General features: G+C 48.0%; 1 long non-coding RNA gene across 1 annotated transcript; it reads left to right on the top strand.

Moving 5' to 3' along the window:
* The first annotated feature begins 1,724 nt into the window (after window positions 1–1,724).
* LOC149357671 (uncharacterized) lies at window positions 1,725–4,700 on the top strand. The gene is made up of 2 exons (XR_016289923.1): window positions 1,725–1,801; window positions 4,530–4,700. It is a non-coding gene; the product is annotated as an uncharacterized LOC149357671 (long non-coding RNA).
* Window positions 4,701–19,091: the final 14,391 nt, after the last annotated feature.

Here is a 19,091-nt window from a genome sequence, read left to right as displayed (position 1 = left end):
TCTACTGCCTATAGACCAGTCTATAACAATCGTAATTTTATCTAACAATGTTCGATACACTGACTTTCGACTAAATCCAGAACAATGTCAATTTCTTTTTGCACTGCATGTTGAGGGGACCTGCATCTAGTGACCGCAACTATGTTAGGAGTCCCGCACTTCCTTCGCTATTACGGAAATTTATTTATTGATTTATTTATTACAGATACCTGCAGCGCCCGAAGGCATTATTGCAGGGGGGGGACACAATAACTTCTGCTCATTTGGCCGAAAGTACACATATAACAGAAATACAATCGCAACTAATAGATGAGGAAAAGCATGCACTGAAGGAAGACAACCACGCTCCACAAATAAAATAACACTAATGAAATGAAAAAGACACGCGCAATACAACTGCGCGCCACGTCATACATCAGATAAGATTGCGCGGAATTGACCTTCCGTGCAGCACTCAGTGACGCCGGCTGGTAGCCTGTTCCACTCATTGATCGTCCGTGGAAAGAATGAGGTTTTGTAAACATCTGTGCGACACTTAATCTCTCAGATCTTCCACTGATGATCAACTCGTCTAGAAAAAAAGTGAGGTTGAAGCAGATACCGGTCTTTGTCAATGCTCAGCTTTCCAAAATAGATGCGATGTATGATTTGTAATCTCAAATGTTTCCTACGGTTAGCTAAAGATCCCCAGCCAAGGTGGTTTTTAAGAGACACGACACTAGTTGAGAAGCTGTAATTAATGGACACAAATCTCGCAGCATTATTTTGGACGCGCTCGAGCATATCACATAAGTAAGCAAGCTGGGGGTCCCGTACAGGGCAGGCAAAGTATTGCGTAATGCCATTACAACACCCTCCTGTATATTGTTTTCAGGAGCATTCACAAGCTCCTTTTCGTTATACCGTGACTTATATTGTCAATACAATTAGATATTTAATGCTAACAAGTAAGCCGAAGAAAGGCAGCCGTTCTTGAAGTAAGGGCGCCCGCAAACTGTACTACATCGAACGAATACGCTGTCCCTTAAAGGAATCGCTCTACACAATTCCATTCAATCTTTCGATCGTTACTGTCCAACACGCTGAAATCAGAAACATTTCATCAACGGTTCTACATTTCTCTTTAAAACGTCCTGAAAATAAAGGGGGAAATACGGGTGTGAGAATTCAAGGAAGCGCCCATCCCTTAGAAACATCTTACATTAATCTCAAAGAGCCTGGTCCTCTGTGCGATTAACATCTGCCATTTCTACCTTTGCAGTTTGTATTCACGTGAATAAGTGCTGCGACGCAACAATCACAAAGCCAGTATTTTTTCGTTCCTACCCTTGCACCTGTTTCTTCGGAGCCGATGACACGCTGATGTGGCGCATATCAGTTTTCTAAACACGAACACACGCAAAAAAGACGTTATGCTATGCAACCTTATAATTATTATTTGAGAATTGTACCACATACTATTCGGTGGGAGATGCGGCGCGTATACCGACAAGAAGTTAGATTTCGGTTCTGTTTTCACGAAAACAATAAGATTTTTAGAGGGTAAGCGAAGAATTTAAGCTTATAAACCAATTGCCTTCTGTGGTCTTGGATATCAGATCAAGCTGCACACGGCAAGAGTGCGAGCGGTAAAGATACGACCGTGAAATGGGTTTCTGTTTCACGTTATACCCATTTTACCGCGAGACGGCGGAAAATCATTCGGGCTGCAAACAACCCTGTGCGTGGCTGCGTCAATGGCGTTGGCTTGTTTTTCGCGGATTACGTTTTCTTCAAAATCCAGCTTCATCGTCTGCTAACGGTAAGTCTACACGTTTATATTTTATTCATTTGGTCTCCTAAACCACTCTAAGCAGAGCTATGTGTGCAGAACAGATTATGTGCGCAGTTACAAACGTCCTATCTTCTTTTCTAAGGCGGAAGCCATCGGGTTCTCGACTGATGCCGCTTATCTCTGTCCCGCTCTCTTTACTAACGCGCGGAAAGGCAGTCTGTGCGATGCCCTTGATGATAAGCCGCTCCTCGCGAGCTGTCTACTAGATTTTTCGTGTTTCAAGGTAGATGCGCGGCCAGAAATGTCGTTTAGCCTGTGAATGACGGCCGAAATGGAACTGTGTGTTAGTTAGCTCCGTGTGAGCTCAATTTACTTTGCACCTCCGAAAACGTACTTACATACAGTCTCGTTCAGTGGTGGATTACATTTATTTTCTTATTTTTGTGTTATCGCCTGTCTGGACCATGGAGTGCTGTTCTTTTTGAGGTGTGCATTGCTTGCTACGTATGGACGCTCGCTCGGTGCGCGTCGTGGACGCCGACGTTTCAGCAAAGGTATCTTGTAACGCTATAGACTGGAGCGCGAGACGTTTGTCAAAGTTGTAGTCAAGCGGCGCTGGAGGAATGCTTGTAGTGTGATGGGTGAATAAAATTCGTTGCCGGCGCGAATGGCCGGCGTGCTCAAACACCGCGAAGAACCCACGAGCTCCATCCCATCTCCCCTTCGTTGCACACGTATGGATTCGTCCGTGTCTGTCATCAGAGCCGTTGGCCGCCGCCGCTGGCTTGCGGGCACTTCATTTTGAAAGCTGGGTAAAGGTCGGCTCGACAAGAGGTGGCTTACATTTCGTTCCGAGTGGTTCGTTCATGAATCCCGCTCACGCGTGCACAGATTTCTAGGATACCATTTGCGCGAGAGGCAAAGTATGTGTTTCTGATTTCAGACTGCTACGTTACGAAAGCGCCGATGTGACTCGCCGCTTATTTGAGCCTAAAATTGAATTAAGCTCTCGTGTTATTATAGCTGCGCCTGTTGAAGGCGTTAATTGTTTCATTGAAATACTTCCTACTTTGAGCACGTTCAATGCTTTCGCTAATTTTTCTAGCAGCGTTGGGTTAGGCTGCCTCCATGCATGAAACACCTCTTTACTGCGCTGTTGGAGCTGCACTTGAAGGAAAAACTAAGTGAATTTCAGACGGTATTTTATCGTGACAGTAATTTGCTGTCTCAACCTCGCGACTGCTTTTGAAACGGCGCAGCTGCAGCCTCTGTGTGCTGTATTAGTTTTCTGAATAATGAGCGCGGCATGGAAGCGCTGCAACCCGCTTGTTTCTAAGAGCGCAGATGTACGAGTATGCTGTTCCGTCTTTGTGCTTCAAGTTATAGGCGCAAATCTGTGGTGAACTGGTTGCTTCTGCCTGCTGGTGTTGTATAGCTTGTGCCCGTTTGAGTATCGGCTTACGTACAATCGGCCAAATCTTTAACTGGCTCTGGTGTTGCATCGATAAATGAACCTTGTAAAAAAGGTGCCTTTTGGCTACACTGCTGGCATATTCATGTTGTAATTTGACACGTGAGATGGCATTTCATACTTTCTTTTTGTTAATATGTTTGAGTGGAGTACCTGCATGTTTAGATCAAAGTTATCAGAAATACTCATCGTCTGCCGCTACGAAGAGCCGAAACAAGCGGAATACTCAGCAATGGTTCTGGTGGCGCATTTGCACTAATCTGGGTAAACGAGTTGTTCGCCATGAAAGGAGTGGTACTTTACCCAGAGGATGAGGCCATATGGGCCAGAACCATAGCTGCGCATGCCGCTTGTTCCAGCTGTTCGTAGTGGCAGACGAATGTTTCTGATAACGTTGATGTAAACACGCAAGTACTGCACTCAAACATTATATGAACAAAAAGGAACCACGAAATGACATTTTACTCGTTAAATTACAGCAGGAATATGCCAGCAGTGTAGCCGAAAGGCACCTATTTTACAAGGTGCAATTAGCGATGCAACACCCGAGCCAGTTAAAAATTTGGCCGGGTGTACCAGGCTTAATTCACGCAAGGTATTCTGAAGCGCTTCTTCTATAGCGGTTATAAGAATAAATGCTGCAATGTTTTTCTTTTTGGATCCCTCTGTAAGGTGCAATGAATCTGTATTGTATGGAGGTGGCATTCTTAACAGCTCCTTGCGAGTCAATGCAGATATGTGGCACAATTGTTCGAAGTCTTCTGTTACAAATAGTGTAAAAGGATTGCCATAAAGAGATCAGTATTGGCTGTAACAGTATTGCCATACAGAAATCAATATCAGTACTGGATTCAGAGTAGAGTGCTCCAGGGATTAGGGGTCTTTGTTACAATGTTTTATGACGACACTTATAATCTGTCGTGTATTTACTGAAATGATTGAGCCGGCGTGATAGCTCAGTGGCTATCATGTTCGTATGGCTACCTGAAAGATGCAAGTTCGATTCCGGCCTAGGCGGTCGCATTTTAATAGAGGCAAAATGCTAAAGGCCTGTGTACTCTGCATAGGTGACCGAAATTATTCCCCAGCCTTTCACTTCAGCGTCTCGTAGCCTGTGTCGCCTTGGGTCTTTGAACCCCATAAAACCAAACCAAAAGATCAAGATTGCCTTTCTAGAATGGCAGAGCCAGGATATGCCTTGCACTGTAAAGCACATGTGTAGAGATGGAATGGGAATTTTTTTTGAGTTCCTCTCATATTATTTTTTTCCTTTGTGCTGTACAGGTGAACATGCCCGGATGATTTACTGCAGACAACAGGCCACAAGAATGCTTCTGAGGAAACTAGCCGGACTGTTACTTTCAACTTTTATGTTACTGTGGTGCATTCTTATGGTGCATGTATTGCATATTCCCAGCCTGGATAGCTTGGAAATAAACTAAATTTGTAAGTATATTGATTGTTTCATGTGTGAACTCTGTCTGGTGACCTTTTTCAATGATTGTGGACAGTCTATAGGCAGTCTATAGATAATGGTCTACTAATAGTTTAGTAGACAGAGGTCTATAGACTGTCTATAGACAAAGGTCTATAGCACTGCCAGGACACACACCTATGGAATGTCTATAGACAGTCTATAGACATATGTCTACTGGACCAGTAGACTTTTGTCTGTAGACTGTCTATAGACAGTAATCTACAGGAAGTCTATGGCCATAAGTCTATAGGTCATCTATAGTCCGTCTATAGACAAATGTCTATAGACGGTCTATAGACAGCTCTATAGGAAATGTATGACCATAAGTCTATAGATCGTCTATAGACTGTCTATAGACCTGTGTCTATAGACTTCCTATAGACCTATAGACTTTCAGTAGACATTTGTCTATAGACTGTCTATAGACAAAAGTCTACTAAAAGTGTATGGCCATAAATCTATAGACTGTCTATAGACCAGTCTAAAGGATTTGTCTATAGACAGTCTATAGACTTCATAGACTAAAGTCTATAGACAGTCTATGGACTGTCTATAGAAATTTTTATAAGGGTAGCCAGGGGTGTCTTTGTTGTGCTGAGAGGTGGCGCTTAGATGCTGTTTCTGCTAGCCTGGCCGCCTTTCGCGTGCTCCGTATTATTCTGGCCGCACCTGTACAGCGAGTGCTTCTCGTCATCGCCGAAGGTCCGACAAACGCCGATTGCCAAGCATCGCATTATAACCGACCAGCACGCCCTACCTCTCCGCCAGAGCCCCTAACGAGTGTCGCCGAGAGAACGACAAGCCATCCGGGACCAAGTGGCAGAAACGCTGCGCGACGACGTTATCCAGCCTTCAAAGAGCCCCTGGGCGGCACCTGTTGTTCTAGTGGGAAAGAAAGACGGCGCACTTCAATTCTGCGTTGATTACCGGCGCTTGAACAACATCACAAAGAAGGACGTCTGCCCCCTCCCTCGCATCGACGACACACTGGACCGCCTCTGCAACGCCAGGTATTTCTCATCGATGGACCTCAGGAGCGGCTACTGGCAAATTGAGGTCGATGAAAGAGATCGCGAGAAGACCGCATTCATCACTCTATATGGCCTCTTCGAGTTCAAGGGGATGCCGTTTGGTCTCTGTTCCGCACCAGCGACATTTCAACGAGTAATGGATACAGTGCTGGCAGGCCTGAAGTGGCAGATTTGTCTGGTATATTTAGATGACGTCGTTGTTTTCGCCTCGAACTTTGAGGAGCACCTGAAAAGGCTTCGAACAGTACTAGACGCAATCAAATCGTCCGGGCTAACCTTGAAAGCAGAGAAGTGCCACTTTGCCTATGAACAGCTACTGTTTCTATGCCACATTGTTAGCAAGGAGGGAGTACGCCCAGACCCGCAGAAAACAGCTGCTATCGCAATGTTTCCCCCACCGGCCGATAAGAAAGCTGTGCGCAGATTCCTCGGACTGTGCGCGTACTACCGACGATTTGTGAAGAACTTTTCGCGCATCGCCGAGACACTGACCCACCTGACCAAGGCAGACGTGCCATTTAAATGGGAAGCGCCGCAAGTGGAAGCCTTCAAGGAACCTCAGCGTCGTTTACAGTCCCCACCGATCCTCGCGCACTTCGACGAAAACACTGAGACTGAAATTCACACCGACGCAAGTAGTGTGGGCCTAGGCGCTGTCCTTGTTCAGAAAATTGACGGAGTGGAGAAGGTCATCGCGTACGCTAGCCGTTCCCTGTCCAAGGCCGAAGCTAATTATTCGACAACTGAGAAGGAGTGCCTTGCTATCATCTGGGCTACGTCGAAATTCCGCCCCCACCTGTACGGACGACCGTTCAAGGTGGTCAGCGATCACCACGCACTGTGCTGGCTCGCCAGTTTGAAGGACCCCTCCGGCCGCCTCGCTCGATGGAGCCTGCGGCTCCAGGAGTTTGATGTAACCGTCGTTTACAAGTCCGGACGTAAGCACTCTGACGCCGACTGCCTGTCACGAGCCCCTGTAGATGCACCGCCGCCGGACGACGATGAGGACGCTTTCCTGGGACCCATGAGCTCCAGCTCTTTTGTACAATTGCAACGCGCGGACCCCGACATAAAATGCCTCATCGAATACTTGCAAGGCAAGGTTTCTTCACCCCCCGCCTCGTTCAAGCGAGGATTGTCTTCGTTCTGTTTACAGAACGATGTCCTCGTGAAGAAGAACTTTGCAGCGAACAAGACAGCCTACCTCCTTGTTGTACCTGTAAGTCTGCGCGGAGAAGTTCTTCAGGCCTCACACGACGAGCCGACAGCTGGACATCTCGGGTTTTCACGCACCCTCCGCCGCATTAAAGAAAAGTATTACTGGCCCCGACTGTCTGCCGATGTCGCACATTATGTGAAAACCTGCCGTGATTGTCAGCGACGAAAGACCCCTCCAACCCGACCAGCAGGATTTCTGAACCCCATTGAACCCCCCTCAAGGCCCTTTCAGCAGATCGGCATGGACTTGCTTGGGCCGTTCCCAACATCAACATCTGGAAATAAGTGGATCATTATAGCGACCGACTATCTGACCCGCTACGCCGAGGCAAAAGCCCTACCGAAAGGAACAGGAGCAGAAGTCGCAAAAGTTTTCGTGGAGAACATTCTTCTGCGACACGGCGGCCCCGATGTGCTCATCACTGACTGAGGAACAGCATTCACAGCGGAACTGACGCACGCTATCCTCCATTACAGCCAAACCAGCCACCGGAGAACAATTGCATACCACCCGCAGACCAACGGACTGACCGAGCGCCTCAACAAAACCATCGCCGATATGCTCACCATGTATGTCAATGCCGAACACAAGACCTGGGACGTCATCTTGCCTTACGTAGTCTTCGCCTACAACACTGCAGTGCAGGAGACCACCCAGATGACGCCTTTTAGGCTCGTCCATGGCAGAGAGGCCACGACCCAGCTCGACGCCATGCTGCCGAACGTTACCGAGGAAGATAACGTCGACGTCGCCGCCTACCTACAACGCGCAGAAAAAGCCCGAAGACTTCCCCGATTAAGGATCAATGACCAGCAGCGGACCGACGCCACACGCTACAACCTATGAAGACGCGACGCGGAATACAAGCCAGGAGACCGAGTATGGGTTTGGACGCCCATTCGCCGCCGAGGACTAAGCGAAAAGCTTTTGCGACGCTATTTCGGCCCGTACAAGGTTCTTCGTCGGCTAGGTGAATTGGACTATGAAGTCGTCCCTGACCAAATGACTGTATCCCAGCGACGCCGCGTACGACCCGAACTAGTCCATGTATTACGCCTAAAGCCCTATCATGCACGCTAAAGGACGCCGTGTTTCCACATTCGGCGTTTATTTTTGCACAATCCGTTTTTTATTGTTGATAGAAGCATTATTTTCTAAAGCATCGAGGCGATGCTTCTTTGAGAGGGGAGTAATGCCGCGAGTCCTTGTAGCGTTTTTTTGTTTTGTTTATTTGTTCATGCTTCAAGGCTGCCGGCACGCCGCTTTATCGCTTCGTTTGTGACGCAAGACGCGCCTAGAATTATCTCGATGGATCGCATCCGGAAGGAGCCGACTCTAGTTTGTGCCAGAATGGTTTGGTTTATGGGGTTTAACGTCCCAAAACGACTGAGGCTATGAGAGACGCCGTAGTGGAGGGCTCCGGAAATTTCGACCACCTGGGGTTCTTTAACGTGCACTGACATCGCACAGTACACGGGCCTCTAGAATTTCTCCTCCAAAGAAATTCCAGCCGCCGCGGCCGGGATCGAACCCGCGTCTTTCGGGTCAGCAGCCGAGCACCATAACCGCTGAGCCACCGCGGCGGCTTTGTGCCAGAATGTTCTAGTAACTTCTAAAGCTTTATCTCGAAGATTCGCTATCGGCTTTAAACAGAGCACGGCTGACAGCGGCGGGCATTCTGTTCGACGACCGCCGAGCACGCTTGTTGCTACGCCGCCGCCGAGTGATTCAGTTCTTTGCGGGCGCAAGTCAGCCCGAAAAACTTCAGGGGCACTTTGACTGTCTAAAGTTCGTAGAGGCGAAAGCGTTTTCCGCACCACTTTGGCTGTTTCTGTGGCACTGGTGGCGTCACATGTAATTGAGTACTAATTACTAAGTGATGACAAATCAGTAATTAAAGGTTAATTACTGATTAATGCCTGAATACTAATTAACTGCTAATTAATGGCGCTTAAGCTTCGCCTTTAGGAGTGGAACGCGACAGCGTGTTGTAGCGCTGCCACGGAACGCCACCACCCGTTCGGCGCGATGCCTTGCCGTTTGAACGCAACGCTTTTTCAGGAAAGGAAATGGCGAAGTAATTCTCTGTCATCTTGGTGTACACCTGAACCGCACCGAATAGGAAGGGAGGAAGTGGGAGTGAAAGCAGAAAGACAAAGATAGCCCGTAATGAAGAACATGAAAATTGTATTTGAGGAAAGGAAAATACGCAGTAACTATCTCACATATCTCGGTGGACACCCGCCAAAATTCAGGGGGGGGGGTGCACTTTTTTGACCTAAAGTGCGGTCACTGATGTGTGGTTAAGATGTTAAGCTTCGCCTCTAAGAGTGGAACGCGACAGCGTCTTGCAACGCTGCCAGGGAGTCCATAGAATGCCATCGCCCATTCGGTTCTATGCCTCGCTCGTCGGTAAATTGGTTTTTGAGGAAAGGAAATCTTTCTGTGTCTCATATCTCGGTGGACACCTAAACCTCGCCGGAAGGGAAGGGAGGAGGATGGCAGTGAGCGAAGACACCGTATTCACTAGACGCGCCTTTGTTCATTCCAAACCATCGAGCTGGCATGGCGGACTGGATAGCATGCTCGTCTCGCACTCCGAAGACCGGGGTTCGATTCCCGAGCTAGACCAATTTCGTACTCAGTTTTATTTATTTATATGGCCTGACTAAAAAAGTTAATTAGGCTAATTGGGTAATTAAGCAATTAACTAAGCTCAGTAACACTTTCTTGGAGCATCACAATATGATCACTTCAATTGGTTGCATTGTTACTAGCCAAAGTACAATTGGCCACATTTGAAATTGGCGCACTGTGACGTCACGACCGTTTCGACCAACTGAAAAGCGTGACATTTCTGTCGACAACTGCTGCTTACAACGATGAGACATTAAAGGCTTTCGCCTTAATAAAGAGTTTCGTTTCGAAGACATTCTCGCTGTGTTCCTGTTCGCCGGACTGCAGTCACCACTACGTGACAATATTAACGCGACAAAAATACGTGGGCCCAAACTGGCTCTGTGCATTTACGTCCTGTACATCGTCCGGACTGCGAGCTTCCAAATTAATGAGACATTGGAAAAGTTTGCTCCACAGAAAAATTGTTCATAATTCGAGTCGCCCGTATTAACGGCGTCATATTAACTGGGCGCTACTTTATATATTTGTAAAATGCAAAAAAAGTAAACGAGTTAGCCCCGCTCGCAAGCGAGTGTTCAGGCACTGTCCAGGCACTCACGGGTCAGCGGCCACTGCAGGTATTTACATGAAATAACGCAGTATATACAAAGCGTCGCGCAAGCAGCGTCCTGCAGCAGTGGCTAATTAATCGCACGCGCGGCACACTGCACAAGCGGCCGGGGTGGGCCGCCTGGCCGTTGTTGCCTTCGCAATGAAGCGATTTCGCCATGCTTTGTTAAGACGGAGGCTTGGGCAAGTTGGTACTGTCGCGAATCGGGGGGACACGTCCCCAACTGCTGGAGGGGAACGCTTTCGCGTGCAGGTCCGAAGAAAGGAACAAAGAAATTAAACAAAACAAAACGAAGCCGTGTTTATATTTTAAAGGAAAGGAGCCAATGAAAGGAACGAAAACACTAAGGAAAACACACACTAGGCACGCGTAAAGCACAACAGATAAAAAGGAGAGAGTTCACCGGCTACAAGTGTCCCAGGTGGTGCGGGAATGCCTTGCAGGTAGCACAGACGCGGGTTGGCAAGTGGCGAGGCGTCGCTGGCGTTGCGTTCAGGGAGGCGGTGGTAGAGAGCCTGGAGATGAGGAACGGAGATGACACGGGAGACGCTGACGAACTCTTGTCATTCGCCCCCAAGAACTGGGCAGCTGCAGCAGCAAAACTGTAGCCAGGTCCTGTCGACGGCGTTCCGCAAACACCGTAGGCTTGTGCAGGCTATCCCAGGAAACCGTGGCAGCAAAGTGGCGATCGCAGTAGGCCTGCGTCGTTGATTCAAGGGAGGTCCACGGCAGCACAGACCCGAAGTCTGACGGCTGCCACCTCCACGCTTGAATGAGGCTTAATGATCTTGCGTCGATGATCCAAGGGAAGTCATTGGCAGCTCGAACCCAACGTCCGACCGCTGCCACTTCCACGCCTGAACGACCAGACTTGTGCTACGGTGTCTTCCTCAACACCTCGGTTTGCTGACACGTAGCTCTACGCTCCTCGTGCCTGCATCGCGCACACCACTCGCACGCGCCCACGCGCAACGCGGGGCTGGCACGTACGGCGCTCCGCTGTCCGACGCATTACTGCCGACACGCCGCGTTCCAAAAATCCCTCACCAGTGTGGTGTGCACATCACAGGTACATCCAATGTAAGTAACAGAGCGCTAGACACGGGAGGAAGGAAGAACAACACAGCATAAGGCGCTGTGTTCTCGCTCCCGTGTCTTGTTCCGAGTTGGTTACTGTGCACCCTTGCGGGAGGCGAGCTTTCGCAAACGAAATTCCCTTTTTACCTCGGCTTCCACGAGGAGGCGCGAAGTGCCTCAAGTGCTACGTGTTTTTTTTTTCTCGTGTTTTGCTTTCCGAAGTATTTACAGCGGCACTTCTGAGCGCTGGTCGGTAAAGCCCGTCTACTTGCCGGTGTGAACATGAGGTCTCGAGACAGAGCCGCCCGGTGCGTCGAGGTGTATGTGAGACACAATTATCAGTGCGCTCGTGTGCCCGCTAAGATAGGAAGAATTGAAGTATAGACAGACGATTAACAAAGGGTAGAGTAGTACCCATGCCCCGTACAAATAAACTAAAATGTGTTCTTTTTTTTTTAACCGAAACTGACGGGGCGACAAGAGCGAGAGCGGCTATCAGACGAGTAGGCATCGTCCGTCATTGGCCCCAGGATCAGAACGATGGGCCAATGAAGTGTATCTTCGACGTCTCGCCACACGGCTTGGCTGCAAGCGGAGTGATTGAGGGGATTGGCTGTGTCGAAAGAGAATGTGAACGGGATTTTATTACCATTTTCAGTGCATTTCAGGGCGATCAAAACGGTACTTACTCGGCTTATTTATATGAAATGTTCAAATCTGGTCAAAGGGCCAAGAGATACAGCGCGAGAGAGACGGAACACAGTGGGAGACGAACTTACTTTGTCTGGTCCCTGCATGCTGTATCTCTTCGCTGTATATGTCACGCCAGCTAGCCCAAAGTGCCACCTTAGTGAATTACTGGTGAGGGGCCCATCAACAGCGATGGTAGCCGGCAACGACTAGGCGGAGTAGATGTCCACGAACCATCTGTATTCATACCGCGGCTACGTAGTCTGACTCAAGGACGCTGTTGCGAACCGGACTGGGTGTACTTCCTTCAGACGGGTCACGCGGTGACTGCGCACTCATGTGCAGGGGCTTAAAAGATGCGAGACCTCCATCTGATTACTATCGCGCAGTTCCTCGCGTCGTTGGTCGAGAAACCGCCGTTCGTAGAAGAAAAGCTGCAGTGAATTCGCCAGCCATATTAGCGAATGTCACCTGTAAAAACAGTAGAGAGGAGGCTAAGCGCATGCGCAGGATGTTATTGAAGAAAGGACTATTGCACACGAAATTTCATCCTAGCCGTGCTCGCACACTGCGCTCCTCCGCTGGTTGCGAGATAATCACTGGGGCCACTCAGTCGACGGGGATAGCGACCGGAGCAAGCGCACTGCTTTTGTCGCACATCTTTCATACGAGGAGCAGAAATTAGTGACCGCCACGATTTTGTGTCGCTTGCATCCGTTGGGTCGCCCACATCCTGACCAAACTTTCGTTGCTTCAAGGCAGGGCTCCGTAGGCGATTTTCTAGCGGAGTTAATGAGGTCGAGATATCACTGTCTTGTTTCGGTATCGTTGAGCCATGAGGATCGTCGTTACATAATAAATTGGTTCACCGCCATCATGGTCACCTCGCTTGCATCCACTGCGGGGCAAAGGCCACTTCCGTCATCTTATAATTAACCCTGTCATGTTTTTTTTTTCAATGGTAAGACGGGAATCCAATACGCGGGATTTTAAGAGGAGAGCATGGTCTCTGAAAACTGCTGGAACCTCGGTTCGACAGCTTGGTCCGCTGAGGCGGCTTTGCAACTGTGCGGCTCACAGTGGAGCCGTAAAAATTCAGGGGGCACTTTGACTGTCTAAAGTGCGTAGAGGCGAAAGCGTTTTCCGCACCACTTTGACTGCTTCTGTGGCACTGGCGGCGGCACATGTAATTGAGTGCTAATTACTAAGTGACGACAAATGACTAATTAATGATTAATTACTGATTTGTGCCTGAATACTAATTAACTGCTAATTAATGACACTTAAGCTTCGCCTTTAGGAGTGGAACGTGACAGCGTGTTGTAGCGCTGCCAGGGAGTCCACGGAACGCCACCACCCGTTCGGCGCGATGCCTTGCCCTTTGAACGCTTTTTAGGAAAGGAAAGGGCGCAGTAATCCTCTGTCATCTCGGTGGACACCTGAACCGCACCGTAGAGGAAGGGAGGAAGTGGGAGTGGAAGAAGAAAGACAAAGATGGCCCGTAATGAAGGAAATGAAAATTGTATTTGAGGAAAGGATATTATGCAGTAACTGTCTCACATATCTCGGTGGAGACCTGTCAAAATTCAGGGGGGCACTTTCTTGACCTAAAGTGTGGTCACTGATGTGTGGTTAATATGTTAAGCTTCGCCTCTAAGAGTGGAACGCGCAGCGTCTTGCAACGCTTCCAGGAGTCCATAGAACGCCATCGCCCATTCGGTTCTATGCCTCGCTCGTTGGTAAATTGGTTTTTGAGGAAAGGAAATGTATCTGTCTCTCATATCTCAGTGGACACCTAAACCTCGCCGGAAGAGAAGGGAGGAGGATGGGAGTGAGCGAAGACACCGCATTCACTAGACGCACCTTTGTTCTTCCTAAACCATTGAGCTGGCATGGCGGAGTGGATAGCATGCTCGTCTCACACTCCAAAGACCGGGGTTCGATTCCCGAGCTCGACGAATTTCTTACTCCGTTTTAATTACTTTTATGACCTGACTTGAAAAGTTAATTAGGCTAATTGAGCAATTACGCAATTAACTAAGCTCAGTCCCACTTACTTGGAGCATCACTATACGATCCCTTCAATTGGTTGCCTGGTTACTAGCCGAAGTACAATTGGCCCCGTTTGAAATTCGCTCACGGTGACGTCACGACCGTTTCCACCAACTGAAAAGCGCGACATTTCTGTCGACAACTGCTGCTTACAACGATGAGACATTAAAGGCTTTCGCCTTAAAACGTTTGGGTTTCCTTGTTCGCTGCCCGCTTTCCGCTGCTGCGGCAACGGCGGGGTGGGCAGAGCCGCTAACCATTCGGCGCACGCCTTTCGCGACGCCTGTCATCTCGTCTTCGCTTTATGTCTGTTCTCCGCAACATGGCGGAAGAGGAGAGGTAGCCTTTTCACGCGCCGCACGTCATTACCCAATCCGAAAGGGGAAAGGCCGTACGTTGATCAAAGAAATCGCAAACTCTCCACCGGGGTGCAGCAAGAGAACCGTTTGGAAGATGACATCCTGCTCATGCCCTCAGTTCGGCGTGGATGTCCGCGTTGCTGGATTTTTTTTTCTTCTTGCGGACCGTATCCTGCGTTCCAGTGTCTTCCAGGAACCATCTCATGTTTTCTGTGAGAGACACGGACGAGCGCTCGCTTTCAAGTCAGCATTAAGTCTGTTCGGTTTGGCCGCACTCGTTGCATCAGTTGAGCAAAGTTCCGCGACGGCGCTGCAAACAGGCGAGAGAAGCGCAGAGCAAAATATTTCTGGAGGAAATACCACGAAAATGAAGGGTAAGAGGTGGGTGGCCAAACTTTTCAGGTACTTTACAGTAAAAACGCGGACACGCAATAAAGAAAAATCACAAGAAAGCTTACGACAGGCTACGCAGGCAACAACAGGGCAATAGCGAACATCAAAGAAGGTCCACGAAACCGATCGAGACTGCTAAGGGGGGGGGGGGGGGGCAAAAAATGGGACGAAAAGAATTACTGCGTGAATACAAAGCTGGTAAAAATTAAATCCGGAAGGAAACGCTGTATGGTTAACAGCAGTTTCCAGCTGGTGTTGTACTTGGCAAATGGGTATAAACAGTTCCAAATGCGGAAAAATTACAGTAACACGAAAGAAACAACCGCTTCAATGCACATACAAAATCAATGGCCTTCCGATCAAATCAGTCACTCAGGTGAAATATCTTGGGGTAACCATGACATCCAACCTGAACTGGAGCGTACACATCCAGTCCATTGTCTCATCAGCGTCAAAAGAACTTCGGTTATTAAAGCACCGCGTAAAGCATTGCCCGAGCGAAACTAAACTGGCAGCATACACATCACTTGTGCGTCCAGTGCTCGAATACGCCGACGCTGTATGGGATCCGCACACAAAAACGGATATAAAATTCTTGAAGGCGTCCAGAGGAAAGCACTCCGGTTTATTTACCACGCTTATGGTCGGCAGGTCTCGGTATCTGATTTCCTCAACAGATCTGGGCTTCCCACGCTTGAATCCCGTCGCAAGCAGCACCGACTAAAAATGTTGTTCAATATCATACATAATAAAACAAAACTGAATTTTCATAGTTACATGCAATACAACACAACACGCCTAACCCGTAACAAACACGAAAGGACTATCTTAATGCCACGATGCCGAACAAAAGCATATTCTTGTTCCTTCTTTCCACGCACCATTTCCGAATGGAACCGACTGCCAAGCGATATCTTCAGAATCTTTCTTGTCTGCTGTTTCCGCTCATGTATCGCAGTAGCGCGTCTAGTACAGTGTATTTCGGTTTCCTTGTTTTTATTCTGTTCACTTAGTCTGACATGGATGATTTGCCTGTACTTTTTTTGCTTCCCGTTGGTCTTAGTGAATTTTGTCCTCGTACTGTAATCGCCCTTTGTTGCTGTTATTTTGTTGTTACTACTTTGTAATTTTTTTAACTTTGTGCACTCCTGCCTTGACCGCCAAAGGGCAGTCGGCAGTATTTATGAAATAATGAAATAATAAATAATAATGGTAATTCAAGAGGCAGTACCCTCTTAATTGAAGCCAGATCAGGCTGCCGTATAACCAGGCAGCGTAAAAGCAAGTATGAACAGGGAGATGATATTCGTGTAGCGTGCGAAAGTGGTGTAGAAAACATTAAACATGGGCCGCCGCGGTGGCTCAGTGGTTATGGTGCTCGGCTGTTGACCCGAAAGACGCGGGTTCGATCCCAGCCGCGGCGGTTGAATTTCTTTGGAGGAGAAATTCAAGAGGCTCATGAACTGTGCACGATGTCAGTGCAGGTTAAAGAAGCCCAGGTGGTCGAAATTTCCGGAGCCCTCCACTACGGTGTCTCTCATAGCCTTAGTCGCTTTGGGACGTTAAACCCCATAAACCAAACCAAACCAAACCAAAACATTAAACATGTTCTGGTAGACAGAAAAGCTATACAAGGAGATGTCGGAAAGGATATATTCAGCCTTCCAGTAGCTCTGCGTTTCAGGCACAGTGAAAGTAGACTTTGCTTTCAACGCCCTTGTGGAGTCACATAAGCTGTAGAGACGAACGAGAGAAGACTGGAGTATTGGTGACGCAAAAGCGGAACGGAGAAATTGCGCCAAACGCCGCAAATATCGAAGCAATATAGCTCACAACATGAAGAATAGCCTCGAATGGCGGGGAACGAAATAAAGAACAAAACAGGATTCACAACTTTAAAAAAGTAAGGTGAACAGTTACAGAAGAAACAAAAATTAGCTGCGGTTCAAGCCGGCTGACCCTAGTAAGACAAGCGAAAGCTCTGGTAAGCATGGTTATTCAATCTGACGCCTTTCCATATCGTAAAGATAAACAGATTCCGCTTGACGGCGACGATACATGGTCGTTGCACGAGTTGCGGCACGTTGCTCATCAATGGCTTTGTGTGAAGGTAAGCACATGCTACATGCTTTTGTATAACGAACTGCGCGTCACGTGATTTCTGGCAGTTGTGAGAGTGCCGTCGGCTCCGCGTATACGCAGCTGTGGCGAGGCATGGCGAGTCACGTGACATGACGTCAGAGCCAAGCCTCCGCTTCTCCTGGTTTGGAGGTCAAACTTCATAGCCACATGACCTTCAGCTTTTTACGGGAGGAGTAGAACTCGCGTTCTAAAACAATTAACCGCTTTATTTACTGGGTAAGGTGGCTCCCGCCGCCAGCCCGATACAAAGGGGATGCCAATAATTATCTATCCATCTACAGGCAGTTCAAGCGTGTCTTGGCACTGGCTGCTTGCAAAGCGAATGGTCGAGTGCAGGCATGGTCGTCCACTAGACTTAGCGTCAAACTGCAGCCAGCTGGCCAGCTGTGTGCGGCCCACATCAACGGGCGCCAACGTGTATCGAACCGAGTGAAGAATTTTCAAACAGCACATCTAAAAGAGTGTTGTCATCAGCCAGCCTCGATGCATGTCGATAAAATAGCGGACAAGCTGTCAAAAATAACTGGTGTGTTAAGTAAACTGCGCTATTTTCTGCCACAAAAAGTGAAACTAATTCTTTATAATTCCATGTTTGCTTCCGTTTTAAACTACTCTTTCATGGTATGGGGAACTACCACACTCTCAAACTTAAACAGTTTACATGTAATCCAAAAACGAGCCATAAGAAGCATTGCAAGCATCCCCCGCGACGTTACGACAAAACCCCTTTTTAATGCCTTCCACATAACTCCAATACACGATCTATATAATGTAAACTTTATAAAACGATATAGGAGTAGTAATACCTACCGTAATTTTCTTGAAACTTTGTCTCAACTAACACCTAGAGAACACATTCATGCCATAAGAAACCGCGATAAATGGTTCATTCCCCAAATACGTACTAACTATGGACGTCAAATGCTGAGCTACCACTTACCATTATTGCTAAATGCTTTGTGTTAGTCTTACAAACCAGTATTTTTGCATCTTATTTCTTTTGCTGTTTTTGTCTGTTTTTATCTCTTGTTTATTGATTTTTTCCGAGTCAGTTGTGTCTCGCTTATTTTTCCTCAAACGCAATTGTTTTGTTAGTTGCTGCCAATATATGCAATCAAAAAAACATTGAAACCTTGTACGGGGGCGCAGGCACGCAATCAAGCTCCGGTGAGAGCTTTTTGTCTGCGCCCCTAACATCTGGATGATGCAAATAAAGATTTGATTGATTTGATTGATGTGCAGCCAGCGGCAGCTGGCGCGAAACGTACATCATGCTGTATGCACGTGTTGACGAGACTGCCTGGTACGCGTAGCCGCTTCCTTGGCGAACTAGGCCACTGCTGTCATCGACTAGCGGAAAAACTTGAGTATTTTCGCCCTTTAGCGCAACGTTCAAACAATCGTCTGCTTCCATGGTGGCTGCAGCCGCACAATTTCGGCGCTGACTACTGAGGAGGTGCACAGCTTTCGTGTACATTTCCTGAACTAGGCCTGTATGACGTCCGCACCTTTCTCAAACGAATGGCGTCGTGCAATGGGCGACATGTTGCACCGCTGAAGCGAATTGCGAAGTTAAGCGCCGTGAGAACCAGTTCAAATAGTGCAGGCGAATCGAACTGGCCAATTAATTTATTTCGGTGCTGATTGCGTCTACTCGTCTCTGTTTCTTTTTTTTTCTGGTGGCGTGTCTGCGTCTCCTCGTCTTTTCAGTTTCCCCGTTCTTTTGTGCAATTCAGTTGCATTTTTTATTTTTACTTTTCGTTGCCTGCCCTCCTTTACTACTGTCCCATCTTACGTTTGCCGAACAATCTATTTTACAACTACATGATGTGAAAGCTTCCCCATAGCGCAGCCGCTCGTTACAGCACTTCTTTCTCCCTCACCCTCCAAGCCTCCTGGATTCCTCCTCTTGGGCTCCTTGTGCGCTCCTCTCCGCTTCTGCGTGTGTAGTAGCTTCTGAATTTAACGATAACACTACAACTTTGAACTTTCAACTTTGGGGTCCGAATAATAGCGGATAAATCCCACGGGGACAAAAACTGAATAACTATAACAAAAACATTGGTTGTATTCTGGTAAGATTACATACGTCTTCTTCCGACGACTCCTCTTTTCGCACTGCTCTCGTCCACCCGCCTTTTCGGCCACAATAGCCT

Source organism: Amblyomma mixtum, chromosome 3, assembly GCF_055824585.1.
Source record: "Amblyomma mixtum isolate Tamu chromosome 3, ASM5582458v1, whole genome shotgun sequence".
Lineage (NCBI taxonomy): Eukaryota > Metazoa > Arthropoda > Arachnida > Ixodida > Ixodidae > Amblyomma > Amblyomma mixtum.
This window is presented reverse-complemented; position numbering and strand designations above follow the sequence as displayed.